Source organism: Jaculus jaculus, chromosome 5 (assembly GCF_020740685.1).
Source record: "Jaculus jaculus isolate mJacJac1 chromosome 5, mJacJac1.mat.Y.cur, whole genome shotgun sequence".
Taxonomy (NCBI): domain Eukaryota; kingdom Metazoa; phylum Chordata; class Mammalia; order Rodentia; family Dipodidae; genus Jaculus; species Jaculus jaculus.
In genome coordinates this window covers 128,930,785-128,953,514 of record NC_059106.1, presented here as the reverse complement: position 1 = coordinate 128,953,514, position 22,730 = coordinate 128,930,785, and the positions used below count along the sequence as shown (strand labels likewise).

The 22,730-nt window shown below is 41.6% G+C and overlaps 1 pseudogene; it reads right to left on the bottom strand.

The window, feature by feature from the left end:
* Positions 1 to 713: 713 nt before the first annotated feature.
* LOC105943796 lies at positions 714 to 1,136 on the bottom strand (annotated as a pseudogene).
* Between the last annotated feature and the right edge of the window lie 21,594 nt (positions 1,137 to 22,730).

The following is a 22,730-nucleotide window of genomic DNA, read 5'->3' as shown; positions in this document are numbered from 1 at the left end:
TATTCTCCCAAATCCTGCCATTGTGCCCATCGGTGACACACTCAGCAGATAGCATGTGTGAGCAGATGACTGTATGGGGAATGGGTAGTCAGCTGACGTCCAGAAGATAAGCTGCAAAGGCAGCCTGTTTTTTTCTCTCTTCAGCTAAAAAGTAGGCCAGGCAAGTTGCTTTTCTCCCTCTTTGTACACCAAAATTGTTACTATTAACACCTTCTAGGTAGCCAAGGGAATGAGGTCACTGAAGTTGACCCACCTGTGACATCTGTTTTGTGGGTTCAGAACATGAGCTGCTTGAAGAAGCTTGCACGTGAGTAGATTATTGTAATGACAGCAATCAAGACATCACTGGTAGGTGATTAGTATCAGTGATAGATCCAATCAGTGTCTCAACCAATGGAATAGAATAGAGAGCCAGGAAGCTTCCATATGGATAGGGCCAACAGATTTTTGAGGTTTTAAACTTCACTGAAGAAAGGATTTGTCTTTCAACAAATGATGTTGGAACAATTGGATATTCATATGCAAAAACATGTAGCTTGGCTTAAGGCTCACTATGTAAAAACATATCTCAAAATGAACTGCACAAATAAATATAAAGTTATGAAATATAAACCTATAAAATATTTAGAAAGAATCAGGAATAATTTTATTTTTAACTTGTATTTATTTATTTTTAATTTTTTTTTAGCATGGAGTCTACTGAGGCATTTTATTCATATGTATACTTTCTTTATGGCCATAGGGGGAAAAAAAAATCCCAGGATTTTCCCTCCTGTGTGTTTCTGTCTTGCTTCTTCATGGTCTATAATACCAGCTGAGGTTGTCAGTACAATGACACCAAACTGACAGGATGGAAGCAAATTATTCTGCCATTTTTCTAAGTCTTTGCGCTGTGCATCAGATCTGGGGCTGCTCACTCCACACTTGTTTAACCTGCCTGTGAGGTTCACAGCAATTTTCCCAGCTCTGTGATCATCAGTGATTTCAACTTCGCCAATGTAACCATGCCTCATCATCACTGTTAGAAACCGGACGATGGCTTTGGAGCACGGCCTGATAGGGACCTGGCGTTAGCCTCTTCTTTCAGTGTCGTTGATGCTCTTGAGAGCATCAGCCGAGATATGCACATGCACCATGATGGCCTCATGGAAAGATGGCGGAAAGACTTTTTTTATTTTTATTTTTATTTTTTATTTTATTTTATTTTATTTGAGGTAGGGTCTCACTCTAGCTCAGGCTGACCTGGAATTCACTCTGTATTCTCAGGGTGGCCTTGGACTCTCAATGCTCCTCCTACCTCTGCCTTCCGAGTGCTGGGATTAAAGGCATGCACAACCAGGCCTGGCTTATTTTTAACTTTTAATTTATTTTTTATTTATTTGAGAGAGGATGAGAGAGAAATGGGTGTACCAGGTCCTCCTGCCACTGAATGTGAACTTAAGATACATGTACCATTTTGTGCATCTGGCTTTCCGTGAGTACTGGGGAGTTGAACTTAAGCAGGCAGGTTCTGCAAGAAAGTGTCTTTAACCATTGAGCAATCTACCCAGCCCAGGATTAGTTTTTTTTTTTTTTTTCTATCTGTAGTTGGGCAAAGAGTTGCTATTTCTAATTTAATTATTTTAATTTTTTGAGTGGCTTGGGCCATATGATATTTATTTTCTTACACTTCTTGAGATTGCAAGGCTTGGATGGGGTTCACTGGGCTGCCGTCAGGATGTCAGCAGGGCCACAGTCTTCGTGGTGACTTCAGAAGAGAAACTGCCATGTCCCCTTCCCCCCTGTGTCTGCTCAACATGGCCTCTGTCCCCAGCATCAAAGCCAGAACTGTGGTGTCATCCAGTCTCCAGCTCTCTCCTGCATCTTCCCATCAGAGCTCCTAAGCATGATACCAAACCATAAAAACTTGAAGGCTAGCTCCAAATTAAAAACATATGCTTTGTGACATTTATGATAATTAAAAAAAAAACAAATTACAGACTGAATGATGAAAATATTTGTGAAATTATGTATGATAAATGGCATATGTTTAAGATACATAAAATATTTTTAGTATTTATTTATTTGAGAGAGAGGAGAGAGACACACCAGGGCTCCTTACTATTATAAACAAATTCTAGATGTGTGAGCCACTTTTTGCATCTGGCTTTACTTGGATCCTGGGGAATCAAACCCAGGCCATCAGGCTTTGTAAGCAAGTGCCTTTAACTGTTGCACCATGTCTCTAGCTTCTATAAAACATTTCAAACTCATCAGAAAGCAGACAACGGAATTTTAAAAACTGGTCAAAACCCCCTGAATAGACAGTGTACTAAAGCAGAAACACAAGTAGCAAATAAGCACACATACACACTATCAACATCCTTGTCAAACAGCCCTGAAATTTTAAATTTAGTACTGGAGATTGAATCCAGGGCCACGTGCATACTAGGCCAACACTATATCCCTGAGCAACACCCCAACCCATATTTGACTTTCTGTTTTGAGTTAGAGTCTTGCTAAATTGTTCAGGCTGGTCCTGAACTTGCAAACCTTCTGTGGTTGCCTTGCCTGTGTTGGAATTACTGACCTTTGCCACCAGAAACAGCTCAATATCCTTTTTGTAAGTGCATGCAGAAACTAAATAGGAAAATGTAATTAAGACATCATGAGATAATATAACATGTCTATTTAAATGCCGAAGGTTAAAGAAACAGCTTACAATGCCAGGTTGTGACAAGCACAGATCATTTGGAACTATCATACACATACACTCCTGGTATGAAGGTAAAATGGTAGAGCATTCTGAAAAATGTCTTGGCAGTTCCTTTGAGGTTCACTTACCATGTGACCCAACAATTCCACTCTTAGGTATTTACCTTAAAGAAATGAAACTTACATTCATGCAAAAACTGGCACATGAATATTTATAGTCATTCTATTTATAATCATCCCAAACTGAAACAACCCCAAATTTCTCTCAGTAGCTGAATGGATAAACAAATGTCACACATCCATATAGTGAAAATTTGCTCATTAATTGAACAGAACTGACTGCTATTATATACAACAATCTGGGTGAAATTCAAAGGCACTTACTGAGTGCCAAAAGCCAGTTTTAAAGGTTATTTACCACAGGATTCACTTTATTTAACATGTGTAAGATCACACATGCAACCCTAAATGCATTGCCACGTTGAATTCACCAAGCATCTTAGAGGTATGGATGCTTTCATAATGCTTGGTGAATTCAACGTGGCAATGCATATAGCGTTGTATGTGTGATGGTGCAAGTAAGGATCCATACTATTAATAGTTAATATGGGGTCACAAAGTTGTGCGCAACGACATATGCTTATAGTCCCAACAGTCAGGAGGCTGAGGCTGGAGAATTGCTGGAGCCCAGGAGTGCAAAGTCAGCCTGGGCAACGTAGCAAGCTCTCAAAACCAACCATGACCACCATGACCATGGTGACAATGAAAAGTATTCACAAAAATATGGGGTCATAGTTTTCAGAAGGAAATCCTTTGGGGAGGCTGTGTGGTATGATTGGTGGGAGAGCACGATGCACAGTCACACTTAGGGTTGGATTGCTTGTTATCTTAGACATGTTAATTGCTCTCTCTGAGCTACAGCTTTGGTAAAACAACATTCGCTTTACAACACTGTGGCTAGGACTATCAGTGATATTTGCATGATGCCTGGTACTTTGTTGGTGCTCAATAAAAGATAGCTATAATTATGGTTTAGAGTGTTTCAATAAGGAAAGTGTGATTTTTTTTTCTGACACTGCACTGAAAAATTATATTTACAAATGCATAATCCCAAATGATTAATTATGCAAGCAAAGGAGCTGATGTTATGCAAATGTTTTAGTTTGTCCTAAACTGGCCATTCACATATTTTTCTATTCATAGACAAAACAGTAATTGGTTGAAATGAGCAGTGCTGCATTTTAATAAGCTCATAAGGGGGCAAAGGGAGTCCTCTGGTATAGTGTAGAGTAAAATTTTCGACAATAATGTGTGTTTTTCCATTTTGTTATATTAATTTGCTAATGGAATCCACAGTTGTATGAAGTAGCTTTCTCCATTTTGTAATGCTTTCCATCTCTCCTCTCAAGGGTTTATTTCCAAGTTAATTAAAGATGGATCCAAAGGAACTTAGATCTAGGGGTCTCTAAGGGCTAGATGTGTAGAAGACACAAGCTGAATTCTTAGTTGATGTGTGTTTCTCTAGTTCTGTCTTCATTGTCTCATGACTGTCATTGGCATCATGCGAGCAGTGGCTGGCCAAGAAGGACTCTTAGGTACAACAAGCACATTGTTGAATATTACGGAAGCCATTTTAATCTTTTCTTTAGCCAGGTGTGGTGGTGCATGCCTTTAATCCCTGTACTCAGAGGCAGAGATAGGAAGATCTCTGTAAGTTTGAGGCCGGAGTAGAGCTACAGAGTGAGTTCCAGGTCAGCCTGAGCTAGAGTGAGACCCTAACTTAACAAAATTAAACAAAAAATTAATAAAATGAAATAAAATAAAATTTTCTCTTTTTATTTATTGACCGATGAAAAGGGAAACTGTTGCTTTAAGATTATCAACACTGTACTTTTTAAGAAAGGACAGCACTCTTTTAGCTAGGTGTGCAAAAACATACCTTCATCAAAAAAAAAAAATTAAAGAAATTAAAAATATTTTATTTTTATATATTTATTGGTGGGGGAGAGGAAGAGACAGATAGCGAAAGGGTGTGTCCGGGCCTCCAGTTGCTGCGAACGAACTCCAGACACAGGTGCCACATTCTACGTCTGTCTTATGTGGGTCCTGGGGAGTTGAAACTGGGCCCTTTAGCTTTGTAGGCAAGCGCCTTAACCACTAAGCCATCTCTCCAGCCCAGCAAAAAAAAATTCAATATTTTATTTATTTGTTTTTGTGTGAGAGAGTAAGAGACACAGAGAATGGTAGTGCAAGCACCTCCTGCCACCACAAACTCCAGACACATGCACCACTTTGTGTGTTTGGCTTTACATGGGTACTGGGGACTGAAACCCAGGCCATCAGGCTTTACAAGTAAGTGTCTTCAACTGCTGAGCCATTTCCCCAGCCCTGCAAAAGACTATTCTTTTAAATTTTAGGTTACTTTTTAATATGAACATAAACTTCTGAAGTGGTACGATTTCATTGCAGCTTCGATGTCATGGGGCTATTGACGAGACAGGAACAATGGAATACTTGAGACATGAAGCTGGGATCATAGAAACTTAATTTAATATCAAAAGGACAGAGAAGAAAGCACCCAGCGGGCTTTATCTGCTGGACCGAGTCTGTATTGGACTCTACATCTCCTGCCTGCAAGATAGTTGATTTTCATGATATCATCCCCTGCCCCTGACATAGTATTCAGTTTTCTTCTCTTTTTCTTTTTAACCCCATCCTTCAAAGCTGACTTAATGATACTCACTGATTCATAGGATACTACTCATTGTTAATGAGACCAGCAGCCTCTTATATGTCATTTTTTCTCTATGATGTCATCCCTAATACCTTCCTCCTCACTGAAATGTGTTTGGTTTACCCCAAAATATGCAAATACATATTCGTGGATGTGTTTTAATTTATCTGCCAAAGCATTGTGCAGGAGATTTTCACTCAACACTGTGCTTTTAGTCCTATCCATGTGGCTATGTCTATATAGTTAGTGTGGTAAGAAAATAGCTATTTTCTTCTAATTAAAACATTCCTTCCTGGAGGGAGCAGAAAATCTCCCTAAGACTCAGGAGGCTCATGAAATTTGCAAGGCTCAGGAAGCTCAGAAATTTACTGCTTATAAAAGCAATAAATAATTGCTGGGGAGAGGAGCTACTTGCAAGGTGGGCACAGAACTCCAGGGACACAGCTGTGGTTAGTGGTCCTCCATGCTCCAGTAAGGATCTCCTCATTGGTTCACCAAGCTAGTCTTGGGTACTATCATTTCCCTGATTTGTGATGGTGCCCTGTCTGAGGAACCAGACATGGCCTTGTATTCCAGAATACTATTAAGGGACTACAGCTTTCTTTTCTTTTCTTTTCTTTTCTTTTCTTTTCTTTTCTTTTCTTTTCTTTTCTTTTCTTTTCTTTTCTTTTCTTTTCTTTTCTTTCCTTTCCTTTCCTTTCCTTTCCTTTCCTTTTCTTTTCTTTTCTTTCCTCCTCTCTTCTCTTTTCCCCTCCCTCTTTCCTTCTTTCTTTCTTTCTTTCTTTCTTTCTTTCTTTCTTTCTTTCTTTCTTTCTTTCTTTCTTTCTTTCTTTCTTCTTCATTGTTCGAAGTAGGATCTCACTCTAGCCCAGGCTGAGCTGGAATTCACTATTCACTATATAGTCTCAGGTTGGCCTCAAACTCACAGCCATCTTTCTACCTCTGATCTTTCCAGTGCTGGGATTAAAGACATGTGCCACTACACCCAGCAACACAGCTTTCTTACCTAGTCCTTTCTTCTAAATTTGATACAAGGAATAGTGCTACAGTTCACGTACTCATATGTATCTCTGCATGTCACTCATTGTGGGTGATTTTCTGGGTGTACCCATTAGTAGGGTTGTTGTATCATAGAGCACACATCCAGTCTTAACATTGTCAAATATTGTCAGACTTCTCTCCATAATGGCCATGAGCCTGACCAACAGCCCATGGCCCTGTCTCCTCATCAATGTCTGCCATTACTTTCCTTTCCTCACTCATGGGTGTAGTGTGGCATCGTGTGGCTATAATTTGCTGCTTTGATTACTGCTGCCTTTCCAGGTATTGCCCATAAGTTATCTGTTTAAGGATTTTCCTTCAACAAACTAGCTGCTCATAATCTTCCAGTGATGTTCTACTTGACATCCCATCTCTCTGATGCTTTGCAAGAATCTTAACATACTGATTAATAGGCTTCAAATTTAAAAAAATTACCCGAAGATGTTTGGAAACGAAAGAAAACTCTAACACCTTTTAATTATACTTACATTGTCTAGATTACCAAGCTAGGATAGAGGCTGGAAGTACATTCTTCCAGCCTAGCCCCTGTTCACTCTGCTGTGCCTTCCTCTTTCAAGTATATTTACATTGTCTGAAAAACCACTCCCGGCTGGGATAGATGCTGGAAGTACATTCTTCTACTCTTGCCTTTGTTCACTCTGCTGTGTCTTCCACTGAGAAGAAATACTTAATTTCCTTGGGATCAAATTTGCAGCTTTTCACTTTGTACTGTGAGCTTTGAGATGCTCTTTTAGAAGATTTTTCCTATTTTTCACAAAGGCACTCTACATTTCCTCCTGATCACTTTGTAGTTTACCTTTTTCATTTATATTTTCAATTCACTTGTAGTCTCTGAGTACGATAGAAAATAGAGCTACAGCCCTATGTTTGTTCAGATAATATTAATATTCCAGTCTTCTCAAGACCATCTAACCAGGTGTGCTCCTTTCATGCACCTTGTTTTGGCTCCAGTCTCATCTGAAATGCTTCAAGGTCTAAACATTTCCCACTGAATTAGGAAAGATGTCTTTAGCCATTGATCCATGTTCTATCCTGAGTAGGCCTTGTTCTAATGAGCGATTGTATCTCCCACTGGGGCACAAAACAGACATTAGGGCTCCCAGGTTGAAAGTCAATCTATCCTTAGCATTGTAGGCATGGTTTACTGCAGCCTGAGCAAAAGAGCACCACCTTTCCCTGGGACAGCGGGCTGCTCAGAGCTGTGGACCAATCTCCAGGCCTTTCTTGACTTTATCTACCTCAATTAGGAAATGCCCTTAATTTGATCAATAGGCTTCCAACTAAGTTTTATCTGATGATAATTTTGAGGCTAAGGATATATTAGACAATCACTAATAGTCTTCTGAGTTATCTAACATTTTCTTGTTAGAAGACAATGGCACCCTGGAGTATTAGGTTTAATTCATTATTATTATGAATTCATTATAGATTATGAATTCATCATCAAGTTGATGAATTAAAACAATGAGTAACAGGCTAGAGAGATGGCTTAGCAGTTAAGGCACTTGCCTGCAAAGTGAAAAGACCCAGGTTCGATTCTCCAGGACCCATGTGAGGGAGATGCACAAAGTTGGCGCATGTGTCTGGAGTTTGCACTGGCTGGAGGCCCTGGTGCATCCATTCTCTCTCTCACTGTCTTTTTAATAAATAAATAAAATAAAGATTAAACAATGAGTAAGAAACATGTAAACTGGGCTGGAGAGATGGCTTACCAGTTAAGTGCTTGCCTGTGAAGCCTAAGGAACCCGGTTCGAGGCTCGACTCCCCAGGACTCACATTAGCCAGATGCACAAGGGGGCGCATGAGTCTGGAGTTCGATTGCAGTGGCTGGAAGCCCTGGCATGTCCATTCTCTCTCTCTCTCTGTCACTCTCAAATAAATAAATAAAAATTAACAAAAAAAATTTTAAAAAGAAGGCAGTTTCTTATTTAAAAAAAAAAAAAACGAAAAAATGAAAAAAAAAAAAAAAAGAAACATGTAAACTGTGCTCTGGCACTGGAGGTCAAGCAAAAGACCAGAAAAAGAAAGTTGATAAAACAAGAGGAGAGAAATGTGTTTTCACTTTAATACTGTCAATAAACCAAGATGAGTAGGGCAGATACGTCATTAATTTGAAAAAGTGAATAATGGAGTTGAGCACGGTGAGGCATGCCTTTAATCCAAGCACCTAGAATGTAGAGATAGGAGAATCGCTATGAATTTGAGATCAGCCTGGGACCACAAAATGACTTCCAAGTTACGCTGGGCTAGAGTGAGACCATACATCAAAGAAAAAAAATAATAAAAGGTGAATTATGGAGTGATGGACCAGATGGCGAGAGCACTTCTCTGAGCTCCATTCCCCGGTACTCATATAAATGACTGGCTGTGGCTACACACATGTGTAACCTCAGTCCCACCAGGAGCAGAGATCTGAAAATTGCTAGGTATCAAGAATATGGATGACCATACCTCAAAAGGGTCCAGGCTGAAACTGAGGAAAATTGGTGAAACAAGCAAGGGTGCTGTTTTCCTGATGAACCGGATACCAGCACAAGGGGGAAGGAGACAACACAGAGAAATATCAACTCCTACCAAACCAGAGAGCCAGAGCCTCAGAGGCCCCCAACACCTCATCACTGAAGCAGACCAAAAATGAACCCAACATGGCTCAGGGAAATTTTGCGGAACACGGGGCATAAAGAATGTCAGAGCCACATGTTGGGTCACGATATGCAGAGACATTTATCGTACCAATAACTGTGGGCTAACTCCACAATGCACGACCCATATACCTCAACAAGGAGGGGCCAATGGGGAGGGGTAGGTCATGGATGCGCCTAATAATGGTACCAACCTGCCTGTATTTGCTCAATAGAAAACTAATAAAAAAAAGAAACAAACAAAAAAGTGATAACTTATCCTTTTATCTAAGTATGAATAAAATTAGTATTTCTTTATATGTGAATAATATCACTAAGTAGAAATAGATATTCTGTAATAATTTTGACATTTTTAAACTATGACTGATGTGATGGCTATTTCTTACCATCAAAACTAATTTCAGGACTGGAGTGAGGGCTTAGTGGTTAAGGCATTTGCCTGCAAAGCCGAAGGACCCAGGTTTGATTCCCCAGGACCCATGTAAGTCAGATCCACAAGGTGGCACATGTGTCTGGAGTTCATTTACAGTGGTTGAAGGACCTGGCTCACCCATTCTCTCCCCTTCCCTCCACTCTTTTTACTCCTTTCCTGCTCTCTGTCTCTGAAATAAAACAAATAAATAAAAATTATTAAAGAAAAAAAAAACAAATATGGATGGCATGCTCTGGAATCAGCGGGACCACATTTCTAGAAGCTTTAAAGATGGGAGGCTGAGAGGACATTACTGACATTTTCCTCTGGCCTCTGCATATGTGTGGGCATGTGGACACCCCCCCCCCCCCCCGCACACACACAGTGAATTACTGATTTTTTTCTTTTTCTACACAAATTAAATAATACTGTTTTGTGTGTGTATGTGTGTGTGTCTGCTTGTGTGTGCTAGGGATTGAACTCTCAGTTTTTACAAGGTCAGTGATTGAATGACTTTTTGGAGCTACCCAAAAAGTATATGCACTGGTAATTGCATGGCTTCATCTCTCAGATACAGAATATAGAAATCGCTTGCATGAGGCTGGTTTTCAGCAGCTTTGGGACAGATGATTATGGTGGTGGTGGTGATAATGATGATGATGATGATGGTGGTGAGCTGAGGTGGAGCAGGATGTGTGTGCGTGTGCGTGTACGCGCATGCCTGTGTGTTGTTGAGGGAAAATTCTTTGTAGTGGTCATGTGGTCATAGGAAGAAAAAAAAGAAGGAAATCTCAAGTGGAGCAAAGACAGCAAGATTTCCCAGATGGCTGTGAAAGAGGTTGTTGAGAAAATGTAGTTTCCATGCAAGGAAAGCCTATTTGGAGTGCTCAGATTCCTGGCAAGAAACCAAGCTTTATTCTTCAGGAAAATGCCCTGGGATCCTCAATCTTTATTAACTTCTTAATGAAATCTTTAACCAAAGCAACTCCATGGAACAGTCCAATTCTGCCGTCATACATGTGTGTAGAGAATCTAGCAAATACAGGAAAAACAACTCAATTCCTGGATAAAGATGTGGCTAAGCTCTGTGCATCCAAGGCTTCTATCCAGATATAATCCTTCACAAGAATAATTCTTTTTTTTTTTTATCTATAGTTGATAAATAAAAAAACTGTACGTATAAATGGAGTACCATATAATGTTCAACACATGATGCATTGTGCAGTACTTAAAACTTTCATAATTCTTCCTTCTAGCTTCATTCATTCATTTATTTATTTTTTAGGCAGGATCTCACCCAGCCCAGCCTAATCTGTGCTCACTCTATAGCTCCAGACTGGCCTCTAACTCATGGCACTCTTCCTACCTCAGGCTCCCAAGTGCTGGAACTAAAGGCCTGTGTCACCACATCCAGCTTCTTCTAACTTGTGTGTGTGTGTGTGTGTGTGTGTGTGTGTGTGCTGGGTGGAGTGGTTGAGGTAAGGTAGCCCAGGCTGACCTGGACTTCACTATGTATTCTCAGGCTGGCCTTGAACTCACAGCAATCCTCCTACCTCTGCCGGCCTTCTGAGTGGAGGGATTAAAGTTCTAACTTTTGTACGTGTATAGTACATGACCATTATCTATAGAACTTCTTGCTTCTATCTAACTTTTATTTAGCACCCAGTTACCTGCCTTTCCCCACTGTTTCTTTTCCTTGACTATCCATGGTCTATGCTAACACCTTTCTATTCCCATGTTCTATGAGATTTTTGTGAGTAAAGGCATGAAGTACTTGTCTTTCTGTGCCTGGTTTATTTTACTTAACACAATTATCTCTGGCTCCATCTATATGGCTAGAAATAATCTTTCACAACCAGGCATGGGGGTGTAAACCTTTAGTCCCAGCACTTGGGAGGCAGAGGGAGGAGGATTGCCGTGAGTTTGAGGCCACCCTGAGACTACAGAGTGAATTCCAGGTCCACCTGAGGCACAGCGAGCCCCTACCTCAGAACCCCCCCCCAAAAAAAATTCTATTTTTTGGATGAATTGTATTCAATTATGTGTATGCATATGACATTTCTCTATTCATCAGTTGATGGACACATAGGTTGTTTCCATTTCTTGGTTACTGTTGCATGGTGCTGCAGTGAACGTGGGAGTGCAGATGTATGCCCAGTAGTGGAATTATTGAAACATGTACTTCTATCATTTTTTTTGAAGTACCTTGGGGCTGGAGAGATGTCTCAGTGTCAAAGTCACTTGATTGCAAAGCTGATGGCCCAGGTTTGATTCCCCAAGACCCACGTACAGCCAGGTTCAAAAAGGGGAACATGCTTCTGGAGTTCATTTGCAGTTTCAACAGGCCCTGGCATGCCCATTCTCTCTCTCTCTCTCTCTCCTTTCTCTTTGTTCACAAGTAAAGAATTTTTTTTTTTAAAGAACCTTCATGATGTTGCTTTCCATAATGGCTGTACGAGTTACATGCCCACCCCTAGTATGCACACGTTCTCTTTCCTGCACATCCTTGCCAGCACGAGTTATCTTTCTTTCATCTTTGACAAGAGCCATTCTACCTAGTTGGGTTCTTGTTCAGAGATATTTCTCCTGTGTTAACCTATAGCTGGTCAGTGGTTCCAGCCATTGAAGACTGTTTCCCTTGGGACAGCTTTGCAGATGGTCAAGGGACACGTTTACTATAGCAGGTAAAATCTGGGGCAATTTAAATATGTTAGAAAGGAATGAAGGATTAAGGGCCAGTTTAGGGTATGAAACCAGTATCAGAGTGACAAGTTAAATAATTCCTAGTTGGTGTCAGTCTTCTGATGAGAGTGTAGAGAGAACAGCTGCAGCCTCACCATCTCATCTCCGAACCTTGGATCCAGATGCATTGAGGACAGACATGAAGGGCCCTTGCGCAGGCAGAGGAGTCCCATGCAGACAAAATGCCTCTATTTCTAATCTCTTCTCTCAAACTCAAGAAAGAATCTCCTGCCTCAAGATGTACCTTTAGTGTGTGTAAATGTGTCAAATAGCCAGAGATCAATGAGGATTTGGAAGCAAGCGTCTTTTAAGTGCTGTGCCATCTACCCAGCCCAGGGTTTGGGTTATACCCTTAGAAGACCCATAACGTTTTGTAGAGGTAGATCAGAAAACCTACCATGATAGTGTTACAGGTTTTGAGGGCAATAGAGCCTTTCTCCTCTCTAGATATGCTTAGCTTAGTGTGGCTAGAGTGCCATTCTCAATGGTCACTAAAGTTCCCCAAGCCAGTGGCTCTTGAGCTATTATCTTATTACCCATGAAGACTAATGCATGCAGACCCAGTAGAAGAGTAAATTAAACAAGGGTTTACTAGAATTCAAAGCAGAAAGCACAAGTATGACAGGACTCCCAAGTTGGGAGGGGTACCGAGCTGCTAGCCACCTGGTGACTTGAATTAGAATTTTTTATTTTTATTTTTATTTATTTATTTTTTTGCAGGGCGGTTGAGGCAGGGTCTCACTCTAGACCAGGATGACCTGGAATTCACTATATATTCTCGGAGTGGCCTTGAACTCGTGGTGATCCTCCTACATCTGCCTCCTGAGTGTTGGTCACCACCATGCCCAGCTTGAGTTAGGAGTTTTTCTTTTCTTTGTATGTATTTTAAATTAATTAATAAGTTATGAGAGATAGAGTCAGACACAGAGAGGAGGAGTACGGGAGCACCAGGGCCTCTGGCCACTGCAAACAAACTCCCGATGTATGTGCTACTTTGTGCATCTGGCTTTATGTGGGTACCGGAGAATCAAACCCTGGGCCATCAGGCTTTGCAAGTGAACACATTTAACCACTGAGCCATTTCTCCAGCCCCTGGCATTTTTACATTGTTGGAATGTAAATTAAGTACCAAGTCAAGGTGGACTGCGTTGGTACCTGGGGGTTTCTGATAGGCTGATTATTTGATACCTTGGGGATGTAAATTAGGCACCAAGTTGGGGTAAATTGGACTGGCTGCTTTGAGTATATGTGAGGGGTCCAGACAGGCTGATGAGTTAGACAGAGGATTGGGTCCTTTGTATAGGCCAGCTGACATCCTGGGGAGTCGGCATAAAGTCAGAGCTTTTGACCATTTGGAAGGCAGGACTCTTTCGATTTTGGTTCCAGACTCTGCTTTCTGGATCCTGCTGTCAGGCCATACAGATCTGTTAATTTTTCCTTTTTAGACCCGCAGTGCAGACTTGCTGCCTACAAAATGGGGCCACCTTACTCCTCATCCCTATCAGCAGGCCTCCTGTGCTCCTGACAGGAGCAGCAGGACGAAGGGTGACATGGGGTCACCCGGGGTGACAGTCCTGGATACTTACTGTTCACATGCTTGGTCCCCGGCAGCAATCAGCTCAGATTACGCTCCATGTCTGCCATGAAGTAGAGCTGTGTGATTTGGGGCCGGCCTTCAACTCTTTTGCAGTCTCCTCCCTGGGGAGAGGAGGGTCACAGCACCAATGTGCCCTGAGTTGGTGAGCCCCATGAACCCAGCGAGCATGTGAGGAGGTTAACGGTGGCGGCAGTGGAGTGCGAGCTTTAGTGTGGCTGGTGACTGCAGAACAGCTCAGAAAGGGAGGAGGACCCCACCACGTTTTATTTCCCTTTTGGGATGTGTAGTAATACCATGTCTTGTAGAGGACATCTCTCTTGCAAAGAGCCTGGAATTCTTTAACAGGCTATAGTGGTTTCCCTTGAAGCAACCCCTGGGACCTCTGAGGTTTCTGCTTTTTCATGTTTTTCTTATTTCTTTTCCCTTCCCTTTCTCTCCCCTTCTTCCCCTTCTTCCTCCTCATTCTCCTCTTTCTCTTCCTCCTCCTCCTTCTCTCTCTCTTCCCGCCCTCTCACTCTTGCAGTACTGGGGATGAACTCAGGCCTCACACACTGGCTGACACTCTACTATTGAGCCACATCTGTAGCCCGAAGCCTCTTTTGCAGTTGCAGCTCTGACCACAGCTCCCTGTCTTCAGGTCTCAGCTGAGTCCAGCAGTTTCTGGGAAAGAGGAGGAAGAAATAGTTTCTGTTGTTTCCCCATCAAGCCAAAGGGAAATGAGTGACTCACTCCAACATCACGGAATGTCTGAAAGGGCATTTCTCCTTTGTCCAAGGGAAATTTTGGCAGGAAAAGTAAGTGAAACTACTCCCAAACTGTGGCAGCTCTTGTAAAAGTATCTTTTTTTTTTTTTTATGAGAGGGAGAAAGAGAGAATATTAGCACACCAGGGCTCCATCCACTGCAATCAAACTCCATTTGTAGGTGCCACCTTGTGAGCATGGCTCTTGTGCTTGCCTCACCTTTGTGCGTCAGGCTTATGTGGGACCTGGAGAGTAGAACATGAGTCCTCAGACTTCATAGGCAAGTGCCTTAACTGCTAAGCTATCTCTCCAGCCCAGGATTTATCTTTCTTCAAAAAAAAAAATTATTATTATTTTGAAAGAGAAAGAGAGGCAGATAGAGACAATGGGCATGTTAGGGCATGTTAGCCAATGCAAATGAACTCCAGATGCATGTGCCACCTTGTGCATCTGGTTTACATGGGCCCTGGGGAATCAAACCTGAATTCTTTGATGTTGTAGGCAAGCACCTTAACTGCTAAGCCATCTCTCCAGCCCAAAAAGGATTTATTCACTTAATATTTCTATGAACCTTGTTAAACATCTGTTCTTTGCTAGGGAATAAGAGCCTGCCTTGGTCCATCACTCCTGCAGGGTAAGTGCTGAGGGCAACACCATCTATGCCTCACCTCATGTTTACATCCTCATGACAAAGAGTTATGACATGGTTCAGGGAACACTGCAGAAGAGGGGATGGAAATATTGTAACAGCCACAAGGTGGGAGGGAATATCCAGAGGCATTGCCCTTCCCCACAGTGGCTGATTGCAGCTCTCACAACTCATAACCCAGATCCCATGGTGAATACCAGCAATCCCACCGAGGAGGGCCCTTAGTGCAATGTGGGAGGGAGGGGGAAAAGATGGTATTAACACATGATGAGTCCATACAAAGATCCTCTTTAATAGAGAAAAATTTAAAAAAAAATTAATAAAAAGAAACAAATATCAACTAATAGTAGTAATAATAATAAACTGGGTTCTGATGATTCACAGAAAGAATCTGAAATACTGAGGGGTTAACAAATAGCTAGCTCAAGGTCATATAGGAAGATAGGAAATGGGAGAGCAAGGATTGAAACTTGGGCTCAGTGAGCAGAGGGCCCGGATGCAGAGCTACTTTTTTTTTTTCTTTTGTCTCAGCAGGATTTAATCACCTTCCTCTGTAAGTAGTTCTCACTGTAGTGAAGAAGGCACAAAAGAACAGACAATTAATACACAGCGTAATTCATGCCTGCTGGAGGTGTGAACAATGCTGTGGAAGTGGAGAGGAGGCAGTGAATTACTTTCCTGGGCGAATCAATTTTAGCTGTAATCAGCAATGTACTTAAGATTGTGCAAAATTTCCAAAACATGTACAAATCTGGGATGGGGACAATCCATCACAGGGAAGACGAAGCTTGCATTCAGAGGCGAACGAAGATAAAAAACAGATGAGGGCATTAGCCTCCAAGTGAGCAAGAGTTAATTAAAATTGTAAGTCTATTTCATCAGATTATTATATGCATCTTATCACGGCATGATGACAGCCACCCTTTACACTGTCACAGTCATGCACTTCTACCTCTTGGGAAGCAGTGACCATGACTTAATCTCACCCACCCAGGGGCCCAGCTCCCTGCCTGGCTCCAAGTCTGGGCTCAAATTTGCTCGTTCTGAATCTCTAAGAAGTTGATCATTCTGCTTGTGCTTTCATCAACAGCTATACTCTCTCTCACCTTTCCCTGCTTTCATTTCACACCTCACAGATGATACCAAAAGTAAGCTCTAAAATTCACTTCGACATTTGATGGTGCAACAAAATGAGCTCTAAGATGAATTCTGGTAGTAACATTTGCCTTTTCTTTGTCACTCTTCCTCTTTGTCAATTCTACGTGGGCAAAAGTTAGTGCCGTAATCAGCTTCATGCTGCTGGACAAAGCCCTTGACCAAGCAGCCTGTGGGAGGAAAGGGTTTATTTTGGCTTACAGACTCGAGGGGAAGCTCCATGATGGCAGGGGAAATTGTGGCATGAGCAGAGACTGGACACCATCTCCTGGCTCACATCAGGCGGACAACAGCAGCCAGAGAATGTGCCAAACGTTGGCAAGGAGAAGCTGCCTCAACAACAATACATCACCCCAGGAGGCTCCAGTTCCCAAATTACTGCTGCTGGGAACCCAGCGCTCATAACACATGACCTTATGGGGGACTGACTCAAACCACCACATGTCAATCAAGTGGAAAAACCTTGGTTCAGTATTGCTTAAAGTCTGTCCTGTGTACCTATTCAGGTTTGATTTTGGAGCAGAAAGTACCAACCCATACACATCCTCAGCCAGTCCTTGACATCAAAGTTGGCTATGGATTGAGAAGAAAGAGAAACAGGAAAGTGAATGTGGGAAGACTGAGGCAAAAAAAGGAGTCTGTCAGTCTAAGCACAAAAATAAATGAAAGGGACACTGCAAGATGCTGTGGATAATGGTGTAATAAATCACTACCTCTTATGATGCTACCTGGCTGTATTCCACCAGGACACCAAAAGGACTGCGGGAAACAATATCAATCTTTAGGAAGCTTCATCCTTTTGAGCTTAGGTCAGTGGGCATCATCACGTGTGATCAATCATGGGTCCAGGGGCAGCCTGAATTACAGCTGTACTATGGTACTGTCAGTTGCCCTGTACAAGAGTGCAGGTATTAGAGAATGGCTCCCAGAGACTTAAATGTCTGCTAATATAAAGATCTTATTTCATTTTTACTTTCTATTCCAAAGGACAAGAATCCACAAGGTGATCAAGAGACTGTAAGAAGGCTGCTGTGTGGAGAAGTGAGGGGAAGAATGGCAAGGAATGGCACTCAAGGCAGAAGTGAGTGGGTTGTGCTTACAATGGCAGGTCATGTAAGGATCTTGATTTTAATTCCAACAGTGCTATGAAATTATTTGAGTGCAAATAGAGAAACAGACGTAGCAATACTTGTATTCCTTTCCCCTTATTTTTCTATTTAGCTCTCCTTAGAAATTTATTAAAGAGGTTTTAGAATAAAGTTAATCTTTTATATTCTGGATTTTGCTAATATTTTCCATATTATTTGTCTTTGACCTTTTATTATTTTTCCACACTCAGAAAATTTAACTTTTGCACACTAAAATTTGTCACTCATTTGTGATTCTGGCTTTTGTGTCATGCCTTACCAATTCTTCCTCATTTCAAAATTATTGTTTATATGAAGTTGACCATGTTTTTACCTCGTCCTTTTACAGAGGACAGGAGACTTGAACACATAGTGAAATATTAAATTTTAGCTATGAAAAAGGCAAAGATGGAAAGGTTTAGCCATGCAGTTGAGTGAAGCGGGCAGGAGGTTTTTGTGGTGTGTAAGTTGAGACACCGGGGTTTGGAAAGGGCCTGTGAGGACGCAGCTCTGTACCCCTCCAATCCTGAATCCTGACAGCTTCTCACTGGCTACATCTGGTCCTCAGTCATACCCATGGGTGATTATTTTTATCCCTTTTAGAAATTAAGAAAACAATTTATTTATTTATTTATCTGCAAGCTGAGAGAGAAGAAAGGCAGACAGAGAGGCTGAATATGCCAGGGCTTCCAGCCACTGCAAAGAAATGCCAGATGCATGTACCACTCTGTGTATCTGATTATTTTTCAATCTATTTTTTAAAAGTTTTTAAAATTTATTTTGAGAGAGAGAAAGAGGGATAGGGAGAGAGAGAGTAAGAGAGAAAGAGAGAGAGAGAGAGATAATAAGAATGGGCACGCCAGGGCCTTTAGCTGCTGTGAACGAAGTCCAGACACTTGCATCACCTTGTGCATCTGGCTTACATGGGTCCTGGGGAATCGAACCTGGGCCCTCTGGCTTTGCAGGCAAGCACCTTAAGTGAAAAACCATCCCTCCTGCCCTATTTTTCAATCATTAATACAAGGGTAATTGGTCCTAGGAGGCTGATTTGTGTTGATCAAAACAGACACACACACACACACACCTTTCTTCAGAGCCTTCTTTTTTTTTTTTTTTCAGAGCCTTCTTTTGTTAATGATTCCAGATGATATTTTAACTTAGTAATGGAATCAGGGGTTATACAATCCACTTATGAAGTTATACATTCTATCTCTTGTTCTGGATGCACAGAGTGCAATGCAAAGAGCTGAAAGGAAGCAAAGTTCTTGCTCTTGACCTCACTTCTTTCTCACTGGGCTGTGAGGCCCACTCCACGGACCCACCTTGCTGCCTTGTGCTCCCCAGCTTGAGCTCAGCACCATACCTTCCCTGAATGGCTTCCGGCCTTGGCAGCTCTCCCTGCACATACTGAGGCCCTGTCATGGTAGATGAAAAAGCATGAAAGAAGAGACTTCCATGTTTTCCCCTCCTGCCAGGATTGATGCCTCACTCCCTTGGTGGACTTTCTCCAAATCAGAAGTCTTTGTTCCTCCCCATGCTCCTTGGTGCTGCTTGGGGACTGGGATGGAAGAAGGAGCTGCCCCACTTGGAGCTTTTCTATGCCAGAACCTTCTGTCTCTCCTTGGCTGCCATTTCATGAATTTGTTGTGTGGAGTTAGTTTCTCTCCAGTATTTCAAGACTGATCATGAACATTTTTCTGATGAAAAAAAAATCTACTAGCAATGTGATTCAGTAAGAGAGCATCTGTTGCCTTCCTGCATTCAGACACTTTCAGTTAGTTTCTTATTTGTATCATCAAGATCCCCCCCACACATAAAACACACCATTCATCAGAGACTGAATAAATGTTCTGCCCTCTCTTTATTTACCATATTTCAAATATTAAATATGCTTTGGGTTGGGTTTAGCTACTTTTTACATTATAAATACAGCATGTATATGTATGTATATTTAAAATGCTGCATGTATTTTATACGTGGATGATGACACACATGCCTCATTTTATATCTAATATAAAACCATATATAATGGAATGTATACAACATCTAAAATAGAAAATATGAAATGTTCCATTTAATGAGTTGATTTGTTTATTAAATAAGGACATGTAATCAGATTTTATAATGAAGTTTTAGTAGAGTATCTGGAAAAATATGGATTAGCTACATTGGGGTTTTATAAATTGAGGGAATGAAGAATTCAAGAAAAATAAAAACAAATGCTATGTAATGATAATGGCAGCTGGAAATGAAATAAAGTTGAAAAGCAAGACAGAAATGGTGGGGAGGCTCTACTGGAGCATTCCACACATTCCACTTTTCACACTGCTACAAGGACTGGACAGGCGGAGCCAGGACTGGAGAACTCTCCTGGGAACCTGGTTCCCCTGATTCTCCGCTGTACCTGCGGCAGTGAGCCCTGCCCTCCCCGTGCTCAGGCGCATTTATAAAGACCTTCTAATGTATATGGCAGTAAACGTTCTGAAAGCATAGTAAAATCTCTTTTTTGTGTGGAGTTTTTTTTTTTTGAGAAATTATTATGAGAACATACAATAATGTGATTGCTTTCCTATTCCATTATCCTCTTCTGTCCCCTTCCCCAACACACTAAAATATTGATATCACTTGTGCCGATCCACTGGATTTCCCTGTGAATCTTTTCTTCTGAAGATCACTAGTACCTGACCCTCTCCTTATCTCCTTTCTTCACCTCCTGCCTCTTGCCTGGTCATTCCCACAGAAAGGAAGAAGGACAGAAAGAAATATTTCCAGAGTGGGGTAATAAGTTGGCCACTAAAAGCATTTAGAGATTTCAATTTGAATTTCATCCTACACGTGACTAAAGAGGGAACCCATGAATGACAGAGCTTAAGGTCAGTCCTAGCCTTCGCATTTAGTCACATTAAGCATTTGAGGAAAATTCTCCTTTGGAATTAAAAATTACATGAAGATTTGAATTACTTGGAAATTGATAGGAAAAGTGTTCTCTTGATTTTTAAATTCACTAGTGTTCTTTTAGAGCCTCTGGTATGTGCTGATGTGGATGTAGGCTTTGGTAAAGAACTTATAATTCGATGGGAAAGGAAGAGACTTGCTAAACAACTTTAATATAAAGCAGACAGAAGACAACAGGATAGAGTGGCCAAGAAAGAACTCTGGAAATATTGGAGAGTCTAACAGTTTGGTTTTCTTTTCTTTTTTTTTTTTTTAATTTTTAAAAAAAATTATTTATTTATTTATTTGAGAGCGACAGACACAGAGAGAAAGACAGATAAAGGGAGAGAGAGAGAGAGAATGGGCGCACCAGGGCTTCCAGCCTCTGCAAACGAACTCCAGACGTGTGCGCCCCCTTGTGCATCTGGCTAACGTGGGACCTGGGGAACTGAGCCTCGAACCGGGGTCCTTAGGCTTCACAGGCAAGCGCTTAACCGCTAAGCCATCTCTCCAGCCCCAGTTTGGTTTTCTTGATTACTTATAACAGAATCTTTAACCAATAAAATGGTATAATTTATTGAGGAAAATTCAGCAGGCCTCGGGACTGAAGAGGAGTTCTATTGTTGTTTGTGTTTTGTTTTTTCCTGGTGGGGTCCTCACATAGCAAGGCTGATCTAGAAAATCACTATGTAGTCTCAGGCTGGCCTTGAACCCACAATGATCATCTAACCTCAGTCTCCTGAGTGCTGGGATTAAAGGAGTGTGCATGCCACCACACTGGGCTTGAAGAGGAGTTTTTTAACAAGCAGCCTCAGATAGACAGAAACATAAAGACAACTCTTGTGAACTCAGTGGCCTGAGGTCGTGAGAAATGTGCTCTGGAAATCACGAAAGACATAGGAGTTCACAACAGAAGGGAACTTTGCCCTCTGATTCAACTCCATGTTCTCAGTGGAGAGCCTAATTGCTTGGTTTGGGTCACATGGCCAACCTTTGTGCTCATGTGTGCCAAGGTGAGAAGTGTGGGAGGGTAGATGGGAGGAAAACTGGGACTGCCTTTGACAGTCCTGCCAGGACCTTTGAGATGTCATTCAGTACTCAAGGGAAGAAAGGGGAATCAACAGGGAATGTTAGAGCTGCTCTCCACAGGTATCTGCTAAAGAGACTCGGGGAAGCTTTTGGAAGAGCAAAGTTCAATCCATGCCTTGATAAATGGATGGGTTTTGGAAAAGTGGCTTTGAAGTACCAAGAGGGCACTCTTGACAGGGAGAACAACTTGAGCAAAGGTATCGAAAAAGGATGAACTCAGTGGAAGAAACGGGAGAGAGAACTCAGGGAGGGGTAACCACAACCAAAAATGGTATGAGAAAAACCATAGCTAGTAAAAAAAAAACATAACTCAGATTGAGGAAACATAAGAGAAAGAGAGGAGAGGGTTGAGAGAGAGAGAGAGAGAGAGGAGTTAGTTTGGGCACAAACTCTTTGTGGTGATGAACAATGATGCTTTCTTAAGTCAAAGGTTGTTGCAGGAAAACTCTAGTACCAGATATGGGGTGCCTCCCAGTGAGGTCCCCAAAATTATACACACTGTTGCTAAGGCTTTTTGGTTGCCTACCAGAACTAGATGGCCGGCCCTTAGTGCTAAAGATTCCACATGCACCAGTTGCAGGGCATTTAATAGTCAAATTGGAAGAATCCTCTCTGCTGGCTAGCTGGTACAGTGCTGGAAAGTGTTATGTAAACACAGGGAGAGGAAAATCATTAACAATCTAACCCAATGGAGGATGCTCCCTCCTCACACAACTAACTAGCCAAGCAAAATGTGCTTACTGGTGCCACAGTAGCATGACTGTTAACCAATGACTCTTTTTATTGGGTCTGAAGCAGGTACTATGGGAGGGAATCTATGTCTAGTACCAAAACCTAGTTAAAAACCTATGACTTGTTTGACTATGTGAATATGATATGCTCAACAAATTACCCCTAAACTTTTATATTATGTTTATGCCCACAGACTCATGCTGCTTTCACCATTAGCCAGAGAAGTTTCTTTTTGCAAAAGACCATGAATGCTAAGGAGACTCAAAACTTGCTAAAGTGCTGAGAAAAAGTGGCTGTTGAGTGCCCAGTGCTAAGCATGGTATCTTTAGCATACCCTCCAAGGCTCAGGGAACATTGTAGAAGAAAAGGAAGAAATAATGTAGGAAGCAGAGGGTGGCTCTTCCAGACATCAAGTGACT